The sequence below is a fragment of the Fistularia commersonii genome, chromosome 4 (assembly GCF_037954325.1).
Source record: "Fistularia commersonii isolate RoL2024-O1a breed Wild chromosome 4, RoL_Fcom_v1.0, whole genome shotgun sequence".
Taxonomy (NCBI): Eukaryota; Metazoa; Chordata; class Actinopteri; order Syngnathiformes; family Fistulariidae; genus Fistularia; species Fistularia commersonii.
Genome location: NC_141287.1, coordinates 5395420 through 5405444, shown reverse-complemented (window position 1 = coordinate 5405444; position 10025 = coordinate 5395420).

Sequence of the window (10025 nt, the reverse complement as noted above, 5' to 3'; positions counted from 1 at the left end):
TTCTCTACCATGTGGGTTGTTTCCATCCATCCATCCATCCATCCATCCATCCATCCATCCATCCATCCATCCATCCATCCATCCATCCATCCATCCATCCATCCATCCATCCATCCATCCATCCATCCATCCATCCATCCATCCATCCATCCATCCATCCATCCATCCATCCATCCATCCATCCATCCATCCATCCATCCATCCAGCCATCCATCCATCCATCCATCCATCCATCCATCCATCCCATGCCGCTTATCCTGCACTCAGGGTCACAGGGGATGCTAGATCCTATCCCAGCTGTCAGGGAACCTGGAGGAAATCCACTAAGACACGTGGAGAACATGCAAACATGCAATATATATATATATATATATATATATATATATATATATATATATATATAACAAATTAGAAAATCATCGTTATTTGTGTGTTTGCGTTTTCAAATGGGATGTCAGGTTCTTTCTGAAGGTCTTTACTGGTGTTTGAATCACATGACCAGCAAATACTCTGTGCCCTCACTGACACCATTTCCCTGCTGATCCTCTCTTTTTAGTTCTATGATCCATGAGGAATGTATGACGCCATGACCAGAGGTGGATGCTGTGGCATTTGGGTTCATGGACGAGTCTGAAAGAGGACCAAATGACCCTGTAAAAAAGTTAAACTAATTAAGTAGTTCAATAATACACCTCATATTATTGTTTCAACAACAGGAAACCACTCTCAATCCAAAGATTCTTCCATATCTGTTCTTACTATTAATTATAAAAAGGAACACTGTCTCATTACCCGAGATTAGACCTTTGTTTTTTCTGGTTTTCAGTTTGGATTTTATTTATTCCTTCTTCATCTGGCCTTGATTTTCAGCTACCCTTGTGAGTAACTTTACTGATGTGGTTTTGACTACGCTGTAGCTCTTCATGAGACTGAAAGAAATCATAACTGTGCCTTACTTTAAGCAGAGGGAGGTATTTTCTCCGTTCGGCAGGCACATGGTCTATCCATCGAAGGATGGCCTCCAGTACTGTTTTCCTCTTCTTTACATTGAGTTGGTCATCCTCAATGAATCTGGTAATTTCTTGCACAGGGAGCTGTAGAAACTCATCTGAATGGGCTGCAACCTCCTCAAAGTGAGTCACGGTGAAGTGGAAGGCCTTGTGTTTCACCTCCGGGTAGTAATAGATGTCTGAAAACATGTAGATCCCAATGCAGTTCTCAGGGTGTAGTTGCTCCTTCAGAAAGTTGGAACAGGCTTGTATGATGCCTGTTACGCTGAAGCGGTCTGCAGCTATGGCGATATCTTGAACATTTTCGCTTGTCACCGAGACAGAACCGGTGTATGCAAATTCAATGATGGCCCTCATGATGTCAGGTGCTACCTGAGGAATTACAAACACTCTGCTGTCAGCAGTTGACCAGCAGGTGAAGAGGATTCTGTTGGCCGGGAAGATGAACAATATTAGTATTCACATGAATGTCTTAATATTCATACAAAACGTATTCATTCATATCTCACCCATTCTGAGGAAGTGTGCCCATTATTGGAACAACTGTTAAATGAAATACATCAGGAGCAAGTAAACACACTTCACTTACTTAAAGGAAAACCAGTGCTGGTTACAAGAGTTATTTAGCGTTAAAGCTAATAAATAAGGTGTACATTTTTTTTTGTTCTAACAAGCTTGACTGAATTCATCATATTTTTTAAAATGAATTTTTACATTACCTATCATTTATGGTATACTCAAGCCACTGGTCTGGGAATGTGACTGCAATGTTACATCATACTAAATATCTCCAATACGCTACGATTTAGCTGAGGAACGTTAATCTGTTAACTCATATGGTATTTGATATTCTGTGGTGATACCGGAGAGGCTATCTGTAGATTGTGAACAACTGCTGAATGAGAAAAATTAACAATCAAATCACCTCCTACTTAATAGTTCAATATAGAAACAAGCTTTCCAATATAGCACCTAAGCTCCAAAATGTATGGAAGAGCTTAACATTCTTCATATTGTTGTATTACTGTATTATATAATATTCAGAAACTCACTGAAAGTATGCACTGCAGTCACAGAGAATGGATTTGTGTGCAGGAAATTCGACACTGTCTACCTTGATGACCACGTCGCAGAACTGATGTGGCAGATGGTGCTGATTCAACATGAAAGTTCCAAAATTCATCTTTGCATTCACTTGGGATGACAAGGGTTCCTTGTAATTGAGTGCAAACAGGTCAAGATAGTTTGGCGCTGAGTGTCCAAACGATTGCCTCTTCATTTCAGAAGTAAGTGACGGTCATTCTTCCTCTGCCGTGGCCTTCTGCAGCAGTTGGTAGAGCTGGTAATTCTAACGTGGAACTTACTTTGAAGCTTTAAACTTTTAAACCCCACCTATTTGGAACCGGGTGCGGATCCCAAACCACCGCTGAGCTTCACCGGGCACAAGAACACACGGAGTGCGATTTCACCAGGGGGCTCCTGTTTTCACATAGGTGTATCTGTTGGTCGTTGAACGTGGAAGATCGTGCATGTACTGAGGGTGATGGGGGGTGTGGGGCATGAATATGATGTCACTCTGAAAGGGCACAGAAAGGGTTGAGTCAGGGGGTGAAAGTAGGTAGCTATGACGTCACATGGAGGAAGACCTTGGAGGAAATCAAGAGAAAGTTCAACCTTTAGACTTTAGACTGAGGGTTTTAATATTAAACGCAGTCATATGACTGAGTGAGTGCATATTACAGCTGTTGAGAGTTTATGCACAAAAGCTTTAAAAATATGTTGCGCTCCCTTATTTACACTTGAACAAAAAACTTGTCTTTCCCTGAATAAGTGCAACTGAGAGATCTATATCAAAGTCTGCTCTATGATCTGGTGTTTCTCGATGCAAGAATGAAGAGAGTAGCACATATATTTGGGCTCCAGCTTATTCTACCATTATCGCAAATAAAAGAGCAGACACAACGACATAAAGGGAGTCAAACAATAAGTTGTTCAAATAACAGTGGGATTATAAAAGTCAGAGAGGAGGACTACAGCATGGAATAAGAGAATGTAAATGGGAGATATTTGCAAGCTTACGAAAAATTAGAGTGTAGGGTATAAGAAACAGGGAGTATGATATAAGATATCAGTGAGTATTCAGATATCTCAGCCAAAAAACTCATACTTCACCCAGAGAGAGAGAGAGAGAACGAGCCCAAAGTGAAGTTAGTTGAATCACAGAAAATGCCAAAAATAAAGTGTCCTGATGGTGAGGTATTGCATTGTTTGTGGTTGTTAAGATGCTGCTTTTCTCCCAGCTTTCCTTGAATTCCCTGCAGGTCCCAACAGGTCTGACTAGTTTCCACCTGGGCTGCATGGGGAAGTTCATCCAGACAACCATGAATTTAGGAAAAGGACTGGACCTTTACCAATAAGTGCTTGCCTATGCAAATGAATGACATTTGAATTTCTTCAGTGGTATAAACTCCGTATATACCGAAAACTCCCCACAGAATTAACCATGACTTGGATGACTGGGAAGCTCCGAAGACATTCGTCAATTGAATTAATGATAATAATGATAATGCATTTTATTTTGAAGGCACCTTTCTTGACATTCAAGGACACCGTACAATTAACCTTCTCCAGGCAGATGTTGCAGATTTGCGACAGCCAAATATCAGATTTTTCCTGCAACTACAACTTAATTTGAGCCTGAGAGGGTTAAATAGTTGTTTCCATATCTAACGTTGATGTGTTACATTGTTATTTTCACTCTGGTCACCTTGATTGACAAATATAACACTGTTTTAGAAAATGCATGCTGGTATAAGTCAAATTCAAAAGTTGGGGACAAAATTGGGTTTTTGGTCAAAAAGATGTTTTAAATTATTTTTGTGATTTGTATTGCAAAGGTTGGAAGATAGTCCACAGTTCTTGGGGAACAATCCAGAGAACAAACTGCTGCATACATAGGGAGAACATGCAAACAGAGCACAGAAATGCCCCCTGCATTTTTTAACCACTGAACCTTTGCTCCGTCCCAGAAGCGCTAACCACGAGAAAAAAAAAATGGAGAATTATTGTCTCTCTGAAATTAATTTTTTGGGCTTTTATTAGATCAGGCATAGACTACAGAAGTGAAACGCTTGAAACTTTTACTTAGCTTCAGAGAACATGGCATTCCCCTCGTATGTTATCCCTCGCTGAACAGGTGCAGCAGCCACAAAGGGTAAAGGCGAGAACAGGAAAAACAAGCTCAGTAGCTCATCACATCACAAAAGAGTGCCCAGGATATAGTTCATCATTCCGATTGGCTTGTGGAACCTGTACAGGTTTTAAATAGTTTTGTAGGAGTATTAAATGAATTTTCAGTCCTGCAGATCAAGTTACTACGTGAATAAACAGGAGTCAGTACAATTGTGAACTGTATGAATCAAGTATCCTCAAGGTTTATAATGACCATGGACAAAGACTAAAATCATGTATATTCATAATTTCCCTGATAAGATGGATGTCACATGATAGGGAGCTTTTTTATTTCAACATCATATCTCTAAACTAGACTCTGAAGGATGTACAACAGGTCTGGTTGATAAAGAATAGAGAGGGAACTGTATTGACAAATGCTACAAGAGAGATGGGAAGATGGAAAGAGTACTTCATGAGTAGATCATGTAAAGAGGAGGCATAGTGAAGATGCTGGAATTGCAGCTGCCAGGCAGGAGGTCTCAAGGAAGACCAAAGATGAGATTTATGGATGTTGTGAGAGAGGTTATGAAGGTAGCTGGTGTGAGAGAGGAGGATACAGAGAATAGGGTTAGATGGAGAAGGTTGATTTGCTGTGGCGTGCCGAAGGGAAAAGCCGAAAGGAGTAGAAGATCCCTAAAATAGGCTCCAGCATCCATGTGACCCCGAGTGCAGGATAAGCATCCGACAATGGATGGATGGATGGATGGATGGATGGATGGATGGATGGATGGATGGATGGATGGATGGATGGATGGATGGATCCCTAAGGTTCACAAGTTTGACTTAGTAAGTTAAACCACAGGCTCTTTGCATTTTTGAATAAATCACCATCAGGGCACAATGCGGGTCAATTATGGAGTTAATACAGTCCCGATGGCTCCCAGTCATCCTTATGCACTAAATCCTAACATTGATGTATTCTGTGCTTTTCTCTTTCTAATATAGTTAGTTGGCTGGATTAATGGTTTTTGTTGTATTTTAGTAAATTAAATAAAATCAGGAAAAACATAGTGTGGATTGTATGTTATTGAAAAGGTCTCTAACTTTACAAATTGCTGATATCAGTGAGTGTGGGGCAGATTCCGGTTTGCAATAATTATTAAGATGTGTTTGACACTTCCCATGAAATCAGATACTCGTCACACTTTTTGCTATCATTTATATCCATGTGCCCTTGACCAAATCCATTTTATTGAAACACATTTGATGAAGACAGCTCCATTCATTGATAGATTGCTCTGTAGCCCTCCTAAATGAAGTAGAATGCTTCAAAATTGTGATGAAATGTAAGGTTGCAATGGGGTTACGTGGTTTCATCCCTGATCCAACCAAGTCCTAGAAATATAGGCCTTCTTATTAAATTTTGCTGGTTTCCGAACTGAATGTTTCAACTGGATTTTCTTGAAATTTGTCAGTGCTTAAAAAAATTGTTTGAATAAATAAATGCAAAAATGAAACGGCTCTGGACTATCAAACACAAAATGGTTTTCAGTAAAATTAAATGATAAATATAATCAAAGAACCATAAAGTTGCTTTGGTCCATGAAATAAGGGATAAAGGGTAAATAACAATGTCCTTTTCTCACTTTATTTTTTCATATACAGTAATTACAATTAATGTTAATGTTTTACAGATTAAGTGAAGTTGTCCAGTTGTTTGTGGCATTTACTGTAAGGTAAATTAAAAGTATCTTCTAAATTGTTACAAGAATGGTATTTTTTTTATCGTCGTTTTTATAAACTGAAAATATCTAAATCTATTATGTGCCAATAAAATCTTCCTGTTGCACCATTAGACCTAACATGTGTGATTTATGTGATCCAGTGATCCCTCTTTGAAAGATGAAGAGCACAATAGACTTTGTGGATCATGTTCGGCTCTGGTGTTCTTCTAGAACAGTCGAAACCTGGAAAGGGGGCTCAACCTGTCTGCCGTCCTTTATTTCTTTTTTTTCCTCTTTTATCATAGAAAATAATGAACTCTTGTCCACCCCCCTGTCTTAAATCTCTTTGGGTTTTAATAGTGTATTTTCTTCTATCTAACGGATGAAGGATTACAGGGAATATGTTTTTATACCCTGATTTTGTAAAGTTAAATCTGAAAAAAATAAACATTTAGAATGTATTCCAGGTCATCTGCTATGTGAGAGGGGCATTGATTAAAGTTTTTGAAAATTTAAAACACTCCTGTTTTATTCTGAAAAACAGTCTTGACACAGTGAGCTCTTTTAATTTCTCATCAAAAATGCTTGTTCTTTCAGGGGTATAAGAAAAAGAAGACTCTTACTTCCTTTTCCATTAAATTCATTGCTTACAAACATAGCTTTATTCATGTAGTTCTGATTCTCAAGTCAATTCTATACCATTTCAAAGGTGGAGTAATATTTTACTCAATGCAGAAACAGATTTTTTACTGAAGCAACAATGTGGATTCTGAATTCTGTATAGACACTTCTGCCAAGATGTTAACCATATTTGGATAAGAGAAGGTGAAGATGCCTTGATAAAAGGGAATGTAATGTCTGATCCCCCAGGGCAGCACTGGCACATTGCAATGATTCTGCCGCGGATTTGCATCCATACATCTTTGTGTCACCGTTATCACAGGCCATAACCTTGCTGGTGAAAAGGTAATCCCTCCACCTTTCCTGCTGACATCCTATGCCAGGGGTGTCAAACTCGAATACACAGTGGGCCAAAATTCAAAACTGGAACAAAGTCGCTGGCCAACATTGATCTTTATTGAAAAAAATCTTCCTCCAAATATAACAATGAACCTTTTCAGACGGACCCAAACAAGTTTTGCTTAAAAACTAAATATGGAACAAGCATAGCTTAATACTATACAGTATACAACTTAATAGTGCACACAAGCAAAATCCTGTTTTTGCCTAAGTAGCAGGTAGCCAGTATTAGCATAAGGTCGCTATGACTACTCTCAAGAGAGGAGAGGGCGTTTATGGGTCCTGCTGTGATTTTCTTGCCAAAACACCAGCAGAAAAACTCTGGGATTTGTAGAATTAGCGGTACATGCACTGTAGACTATACCAGCGGACCAGCTCTAATAGTCATTTGGTATGACTTTGCGGGCCAAATATAATTATAGGACGGGCCAAGTTTGACACCTATGCCCTAGGCATTAAGAGCATAGCGATGTTCATTTGAACTCTAAGACAGGTCCTGTGTCAGGACATGTCAAACACCAGAATTAGCCATTCAAGACCTAGCATCACCGCTTTGGGGGTGGTAGGGGGGTTTTGGTTGGTGTATCAGTGGTACAATTGCAGCTGAAGCAATAGTTAAACAAAATGTAGATGGTATATGTACCATTATTATTACCATCATTATTCCTCTTCCTTCAGCCACAGGAAATCTCAAAATCTTTGTACTTATGACCATAAAACACTTAATAGCCTCAACTTTGACATTTTATAGTTTTATTTGTATTTCTTACCCCCCCCCTTTTATTTATTTATTTGTTTGTTTGTTTGTTTATTTGTTTGTTTGTTTGTTTGTTTGTTTATTTATCTATTTATTTATTTATTTTACTGTTTCTACAATTTCCTACTATTATTGATTATTATTATGTTTAACTCGAAACTCTGGCACAACAATTTCCTTCGGGATAAATAAAGTTGTTCTTATTCTTATTATGGTATAGGTTGTATGCTCTGAGCCTCTTCTTGTTCCCTATGGTGATGGACAAGCTGATAGATAATGTAAGACTGGAGTCTCCAATGATTGCGTTTTTTGCAGATGATGTTGTGATCTGCAGTGAGGGCATGGTACAAGTAGAGGAAAATCTGGAGAGGTGGAGGTAAGTCATAGAAAGGAGAGGAATGAAGGTTAGCTGCAGCAAAACAGAATACAAGTTTGTGAACGTGAAAGGGACATCATTGAAATGGTGAGGCTACAGGGAGAAGAGATCCAGAGGTGGGGGATTTTAAGAACTTAGGCAAAACAGTCCAGGGCAACTAAAAGTGTGAATAAGAGGAGGGGAAACACATGCAAGCAAGGATGAAGGAAAGAATCAGGGGTAATGTATGATAACAGAAAATCAGCAAGAATTAAAGTAAAGGTGGTGGAAAAACAGTGGTGAGAGCAATGCTGTTTGGTTTAGAGGCGGTGGTCTTGAGGGAAAAACAGGAGGCAAAGCTGGAGGTGGGAGAGATAAAGATGATGAGGTTCAGGGATCAGGAACGAGTCCATCAGAGGGGCAGCACATGTTAAATGACTTGGAGATAAAGTCTGGACATGTACCAAGGAGGGATAGTGAGTATCTAGGTAGAAGGATATTGACTCTGGAGCTGCCAGGCAGGAGACCTAGAACAGCACCGAAGAGATTTATGGATGGAGGGAAAGAGAGTTAGTTGTAAGTTAGTTGTATGAAACAACAGGATGCAGAGGAGAGGATTAGATGTCTGCCAATGATTGCCATGGTGACCCCTGAAGAGAACAGCAGAAAGGAAAAGAAGAAGTAACTGGTTGCAGTCCAAGCAGCTTTTTTTAGCAATAATTTCTCTAATAATCAACCTGTTCAATACTAAGATACAGTTCCCTTACAATAAGTTGGCTAACATGTTATATCATCTTTAATTCTGCCCTGCTGTATCTCTCAGTTTAAACAGACATTTACATCAGTGTATATTTTGAAGTTTAACTGGGCAACAGTCGGCTAGCTCTCCAGCCTCACAGTTAGCAGGTTCCTGGTTGGATGAAGTTTGGACCTTGCGCCCTGACTCTGAGTAACTGTTGTGTTATCTCTGTGGTGAGAGGCCCAATGGGACAAAACTTTCAGTTAGTCACCTTTACAGTGACTGACTGAGACAGAGTGAGGAAGAGCGTTGACAAGTGTGTAGAGGTGCAAAGGAAATAAAGCCGTAGTGGCAGGAAATTGCCACAGAGTCCACAGTTCTTCACACTGTAACCTCAAATTAGTCTGTGAGAAAATTACTGGTCACAGGGTGCACATTGGCAAAGTGAATACGGGATCCTGTAAAAAATCTCTGCATCGCAACTTATTATCATTATTATTATTATTGTGATTTCCGCTTTTGCCTTTTACTACTTGTAGTTGAAGAGAATGGATTTCTACATTGCAGACATCATACCTGTATGACATGTGTAATATGACATTGAAAACAAAAAACACTATAAAGCATTGGCCTGATTACATCTGATAATTGTAATTGTATTGTGCATAATCCTTCATGAACCTCTCTTGACTACTCTGGAAAACTGGAATCATGTATCCCAAGAATACCAATTATTATGTTCATCACAGCGAGAAACAATGTGACAGCATGCAATAGCGATATATGATGAGAGAATTTGAACAATGTTTAATATTTTCATTGTGGAGGTGGAGTGTTTGGTTTATACAGTACATGAAACTTTTGGTTTGATATTACAACTCTTTTCGATGTATGTCAGAATTTTGATGTACCTTGTGGTAAGTCAGTGAAGATTTCTAATGTTTTTTTCCTCATTTAATTTGTTTTACAGCACATTTTACAGCTCTCAGCTCTCAGTAAACCTACTGTCCTCTCTCCGCAGCTTCAGAGAAAAGTTTATGCAATCTGGCCACTCAAAATTGTGTTTAAACACAATCAAATGACCATAATTATATGAGACCACGACACCAAAGAGTAATAGTGTTACCTGCGAGTTTGGTTAGTTTTCTATTAATCTCAATAAACACAAATACAATGTGAATATAATATAAACGAGTGACTCACAAGTGACTCTTCCACACAATAATGACAAAATGAGACACCTGAG